Here is a 6993-nt window from a genome sequence, read left to right on the forward strand (position 1 = left end):
TGTTGGTTGCTCCTAAGCATGCAGTCTCCTGTTCAAACTGAACTGTTCAGTCCAGTTCCAAAAGTTTCAGTGAAACAAACAAATTTAAATAAAACCAATCAGAGGTCATTTATTTTAATATTAAAACCAGCCATCTATAAATACTGGGCCAGGGAAATTTGGAAAATTCTGCAAATTCAGGAAGACCTGTTGCCAATCTGTGTGCCACTCACCTCCTACTTCTCGAGTCTCTCCAGTCAGTATATGAGAATTTATGTTGTGCTGTTGTGGGTAGCCAGATAGACTTTGGGAAAAAATTGTGTTCTCATGTTTTAAGGTGCAAGCAAATAAAAGGTTGGGCTGTAGACCTGTTTCTGCCTCTTTTATCAAAAGGAGTGCCTGCCACTTTAAGGGCTTGTGCAGGCAAGTGGAGCCTGCAGGGGTGAACAGCAGAGGGACCTCCCCTTCCCCCCCAGGAAGGATTTAAAAGGCGGGAAGGTGTGTGGCGGGAAGGTGTGTTGCCAGTTTAAGGGCCTGAGCAGGCAGCAGAGCAACCTGCAGGTGACTGAGAGCCAGTCAGGTAGTCACATGACAGCCAGGAGGCTGCCTGATTGGAGGAGGGCTTGGCTACTTGACTATAAGACCAGGCTCAGGGAGCAGGACCACCACTTGCAACTGGGAGGCAAAAGGGTGAACACTTTCCAGCGAGAGTACTGCTGCTCCCAGAAACATTTGGAGGTCAAGGGTAGGAACTATAGGGAAGGAGGAGGATTTTAGGGACCCAGGAGGGTCCCAAGCCCCAAGGAAATGGCTATGGGCTTACGGAAAGCTAGGCCAGCGTAGGGAAGGAGCTTAAAGAGTGTGGGCCTACTGAGGGGCTAGACCTGCCTACACAGTTTCAATTTACCTCAGTGGCTTTGGGATGAGGCTATAAGGGGAGGTGGAGGCCTCATTAGTGCCCAGAGGGGCGCAGCCACAGGGTCTGGGGAGCCCAGCACCAGAGGGGCATCGCTACACAGGGCCAGGGTCCTGGAGATGAGGAAATTGATTAAAGCTAGTGTCTCAAAGCTGAGCCTGACCCAGTGAGTCTAGGCTAGATGGCCTAGCTACGTTAAAGGGGCAGAGGCTGAGTTGACTGAGGGAACAATACTTATATAGCACCTGAGAGGCATGGGGCATAGTTAAGGGATGGAGCTGTGCAATTAGCCCTTAAGGCAGGAGCTCCCCACCTCTGAGTGCTCTGGAGTGAAGACCTAATCTGGGAGCCACTAGGGTAGCCTCCCTTTTGAGAACCAAGAGAAACATGAAGGTGTGGCAGGAGAGTGAAGGGGAGACTGTTTCCAGAAGTAGATTGGAATAAAAGGGACTCTGGAGTGCCACCAGGAATTCTTGACCACCCTGGAGATGGCACCCTGTTACAAAGACCAGGAACCTGCTCATGAAGAGACATATGAACCTCTCAGTTGAGGACTGTATCAAAATAGGACTGTGAGAGCTGAATGTGTATTACATGAAAGCAAAAGAAGAAGACAGGGAAGGGACAACAGAGATCATATGGAAGAGGAAAACCTGGCACAGACTGTTCAGAAGCAAGACACCTGAAGAGAACAATGGCAAAGAAGATGACGACAATAGAGATGACAATAATGATGATTACAATAAGTGAAAGGACTGGGGACAGGGGAATTGGAAGAGGAATGAGGAAAGAGGAGAGGGGAAGCAGGGTACTGTGGCAGTCCCTTGCATGATTGTGACAGTTAAAGGTGAGGGTGATGGGCACATGGACATGTGGGTGTTATGGAAGTGCAGGTGCGCAGTAGTTGTAACAGGAATGAGAAAGGTGTAACTGTAAAGATATGTTTTGGACTGTTGAGTGAACCATATCAGTCACGAGACGGGTTTGTAGAGGTATACGAGTGTGTGTGTGTGTGTGTGTAAAATGCATGATTGTGTGTGTGTGTGCGCGCGCATATATATATATATATATATATATATATATATATAAAAAAAACCCACACACAACACACACATTTTTTTTTATATATATATATATTTAATGTGTGTGTTGTATGTCGGGTTTTTTGCAAAAAAGAATCAGTATATTTGCCTAATATAGGTGATATATTTTATAGTCATGCTCATTGTTGACTGCTTTTAATCAGTTTCATAGTTGGTTTCTATTACTAAGCACGTGCTGTTTTTTGGCGGAAGTTTAATGATAGATTATGTATTTCATAAGGTTCCTTGCACGTACATGTAAGGTAAGGGGCTTTTCCTCTCCTCCCCACCATGGGGAAAAAACAAAAATGTATTACTGGTGCCCCAAGACTGGAAGGGCATCCCTATTCATTCAAGAAATCATAACAGGGAGACTTATCATGCCAAAAGTTGTTTTTGCCAAAAAGAGATTTCTTTGTCTGAATACTGCTGTATCTCACTTGCAGACATGCACAAAGTGCACTGAGATATAAATAGTGCTCCATAGGAATTGCCGTGAACATGTTAACAGTGCTGATAATGTAGCTCTACAGTCTAAGTATTGCTCTGTCTGACTTTGGAAAATCCATCTTCTAAAACACTAAGATACCTGAAAGCTCCTGGAATTGATCAAATTAGAAACCAAAATACATTTTATGTCACCTTTTTACTGCACTGCATATTTCTATAAACAATTTATATAATATTGTTTTCTTTCTTGAATTCAACATACTGCCAGGGGCCAGACCTGGTGGCTAGCTAGGAAAGCATAGGAAAGGGAAGCCAGAGAGGCTTGGGGATGGATGCCAGCTTGGTTAGGGCCAGTGAATTTGTCTAATCTTGGTGTAACCATCTGTGTTAGAGCAAAAAGTCCCCCAGTACAGTTCCCATTTTAAGTACGTCTTGGGCAGGGGTGGGGGATGGAAATTGAGTCTCAGTGGACTCAAAAATGGGCTCCTAGCCAAAATGGTCCTGTTCATTAGGCACCCTAAATGAAATGTCTTCCACATTATTTTATTTCATAGAGCACATAATAAGGTTTAATAGCATATGTTGTATGCTCTTCATAATGATCATCTCTGATGTCTGAATGGGTGTCTGCTCTTTGCTTTTCAGGATAGCCTTTCAGAAAAACCCCTGCCTACTTCCTTAGGTTGCTGGGCAGTGCCAGAGGTCCTGCTTCTGTCTCTTGTTCTCTTATAATTTTGCTGGAACCCCTGCCTGTTTACATTATTAAGTGGAATACAAGGGATGACTTCTCTCTCTTCTTAGTTGTACAACCACATATTTGCTTATTACAGCAATTGTTCAGGCAGGATGGCACTGTCATTTCTCCCCCACTGGTGAAGAAGTCAAGGACTTCACAACTCTAGCAGCACGGGGCAGAGCTGCTATAATGCTTCAGTGCAGTATGCTAGTAAGATGCATGACTCCAGGGATGTCCGACTGACTGTAGATGGCCTCACCCTAGTTGCATGGCAGCATGCTAGGGTCCTGCTATGTTTCTCATTTAGTAGGTTAAATGCACAATTGTCCACCCAGTAGCATTCACAAATGTCCATCCCTGTATTTATTATGAAGGGAGAAATATCAGTATGTTTTCCTCCTATGTTTAAAATATGACATTGCCTAACTGAGAAACTTAGGGGCTAGAAGAACACTCATACCAATGATGAAATAAGAGTTAGTTAATTTACTTATAATTAACTAACCATCTTTACGATTGGTAGCATTGGCATCCTAAAAGTTAACCATTGTTAGCTTTGGAAATTTAGCTGCTTGCCTGTTGCCATGCATTTGGGACCTTAGTGTAGTAGTGAGACTTCTTCAAGTCCTGAGATACCTTTTGTGAACCCAGAGTCCAGCTTGCATTGTTGAGAACTCTAATTCTCAAGGACTGGTGGTTTCTGTTTTGATTTGCCCTGCAAGGGTGCCCCAGTGGATTACATGAGCTGGAGGTGATGGGATCATTATATTCCTTAGGGCAGGTTGGCAAATGTATGGTCCACAGGCCAGATCAAAGTTGCAGTGCTCTGATCTGGCCCACTGGGCTACCAATTTTTTGGGGGGGAGGTGTCTGAGGGGATATGACGTGCTGCAGAATCTGGGTCCCTTGGGCTCCAGTAGACATAGTGGTTAGCAGCCGGAGGATGGAAGAAGTCTGATACAGACCTGGTCACCCTTTGGCCACTTCACCCATCACCACCACTGTGGCCCCACCTCCTTTGCTGCTGGCTACACTGCCACCCCATGATGGAACCACTACTACCACTGCTTCACGCACCATGCCAGAGCTCCTGCTGATGTCGCTGCCATGGCATGCTCTAGGCTGAAGTCAGCTCATGAGGAGCCCCACAATACAGATCCTGTCTGAGGGGCAAGGTAAATTTGACACCCTTATCTTAGGGAATCTAATGAGTCAGTGATACGTTACCCAGCGTGTTAACTCCCTGCTCTGTACAGTCAGTAGTGATATAGTAATAGGGTGTAATTTGAAAAGAATACAGAAAAATTTTATTAAACATGAATTTAGCAACATAAGCTTAAGAAACCTCAGGGTTTTGTTCTAAATATTGATTATTAACTAAATCTTTCAGCACAATTGGATTATTTCCATCTTTTTTTAAGAAAAGGGGGCTTTTTAAAGACTTATTCAGTCTTAATGACTATAAGTGACCAAACTTCGTTATTGTAGCTAAATCATTTTGATGGTCTTAGAACTGGATTTTTTTAAAAGAAAATTGCTAAATGTACAATAGTTGTGATACCTGATGACATTGAAAAAATAGTAGTATTGTTTATTAGGTATTTTAAAATAATTTACGTGGAAATAATTAATTTGTAGATCATTATAATAGGAAAGTCAATAACAACAATTCCAGATTAGCCATTTAAATTTTAGATTAAAAATATGATTGCTTAGACTAAAACTATAAGGTTAAGACAGAAAGCAGAAAACTTTGTTTTCAACAGAAAACTCTAACACCTTTCCCTCAACTTTTTTTTACTAGCATATTTTCTTGTACATAACACTCACCTTTCCCCCCAAACCCAATCACTAGAAATAGGAGTGTGTATAATATGTAAAAAAATATGATAACAGCAGTTTTTCCTGCTCACCAGGCAAAAGCAAAAGTAAAGTCTAGATGCAACGCACAGGGAGCAGAACGGTGAGTAGGCTCCACTCCATAGATGCTGCCACTCAGTTACTTACCATAAAGAAAGATCTCTTTTTTTTCTTCATTCAGCCTTTCAAAAAAAGGATGCATATCTTATTCTGGAGTGCACTGTATGCAAGAAGATGAGATATATTAAAAACTATCTTGGAATCTAACCCAAACCTTAATCCATAACTCACATCATAATCCCAAAACCTCATCTACACTATTGGCCTAACCTGGCCCTGTCTCAAACAATATTCTGAAGCCCAACTCTTTGTAAGAATCTTCAGCATAGGATAAATAGAAAGGGCATTCCCAAAGTAGGCAGGTTCAGGCCACTGAAGCCCAGGAATGCTTGCTCAGGGCAGCTGGAGAGTGCAGGCAGCTCCAGGCTACACACACTCTTCTGCCTTAAAGCAAACAGATGGCTGCTGCAAAAAAGAGCAGTACAAAATTATACTGGAAATTTTGGGGCATAACAAGGGGCATGGAGGTCTATTTGCTCGGCCTTTGTGTGGCCATAAATGTTTTCATAGTAGCACAAATGCAATGTCTGTTTATACCCTGGATCTCATGTTTATCCATCTGCAAAAGGGGTCCAGCTCATTAGAACTGGTGAAGCGGTATATGCAAGATCCTACCAAGCACAAGCCTGGGACACACATAAGTATTGTCTGGGTTTCTTGCCTTAATTGCCAGGCAAAGACGAGAGGGAAGCTGCAGATGGGTGATGCAGGCAAAGCTCTGAGCCACCTGTCAGGGCGCTAAGGGGATATCAAATACATATTTTATGCTGTAGGAAATGGATACAGTACCAAAGTAGAGTGCACTCCGAAGCATGCCTGAGACCAAGCTGAAGTGTGTGTGTATTTGACTGCATGCTGTGGTGAGTGGAAAGAGTAAGCGCCTGGCCTTTTCAGCTGCTCTCAGAACATTCAATGAGTACCTTGGTGGGAGTGCAGGAGGTTGTACCACTCAACACAGCGTTTTGATTACAGGATGCTGCTCCAAGCCACATTTTGACTAAATTTATGGGGAAGATGCCCTTTGTCCCATGCTTTGTTCATGGCCTCAAACTGCACAATTAGCTGCCGTTGCCAGAACCAGAAATTAAGCTTGTCTCAAGACATCAAATTAAGCTTTCATTTTACACCCTTTGTCCAGGATCTACAGTACTGTTGGGCTTGGCTTGGTCGGCGACAACAGTATGTCATCTTGAGTACAGGGAGCCTGGTGTACAGGGAGCCTGGCATGCCTCCGACCCTGGCTCACGAGGACAGCACCTCAGCCTTAGGCCGAGGGGCATGCACTGCTCCAAGCACCACGAGGATCCTGCTTGCCCTTCTGTGGCCTCCGGGCGTGGCGACCTGGTGGGGTTAGACATGGCAGGCAAGGGCAGGATCGGGAGTAAACGTGTGCGCGGGCCCTGACACGCACCCGGCTGACATGAAGGCGGCAGAAGCGCCTGGGCTTACAGGGGCTCGCTGGGAGCGATCAGATCATCACCTTGGCAAGGGAAACCCTCCCCATGGGGCGGAGGGGACGTGTCCCCCAGAAAACGATGACGCTGGGGGCTGCAGCCTCTCTTCGGGCAGCCTGCGGCGGAGCAAAAGGTGAAAGATGCCCTTTCCCCACCCAGAGCCGCTAAGGCGAGGATTGCGACCGGGGGTGGAGCGGGGCGAGGGAGGGAGGGAGACCAGAGGCGGCTGCAAGCCTGGGGCGCGGGAGTGATAAGCCCCTTAGCCAATAGACTGCGCCGGAGCCTCGCCTCGGCCGGGCCAATGGGAACTGCCGCCCCTCCTCCCTCAGCCATGCGGGGCGGGGCGCCCCCAGCTCCCCACCCGCAGCCCAGCGGCGGCGAGCGGCCCGCCCGGCC

The sequence above is a fragment of the Crocodylus porosus genome, unplaced genomic scaffold, assembly GCF_001723895.1.
Source record: "Crocodylus porosus isolate Cpor-Errol unplaced genomic scaffold, CroPor_comp1, whole genome shotgun sequence".
Classification (NCBI taxonomy): domain Eukaryota; kingdom Metazoa; phylum Chordata; order Crocodylia; family Crocodylidae; genus Crocodylus; species Crocodylus porosus.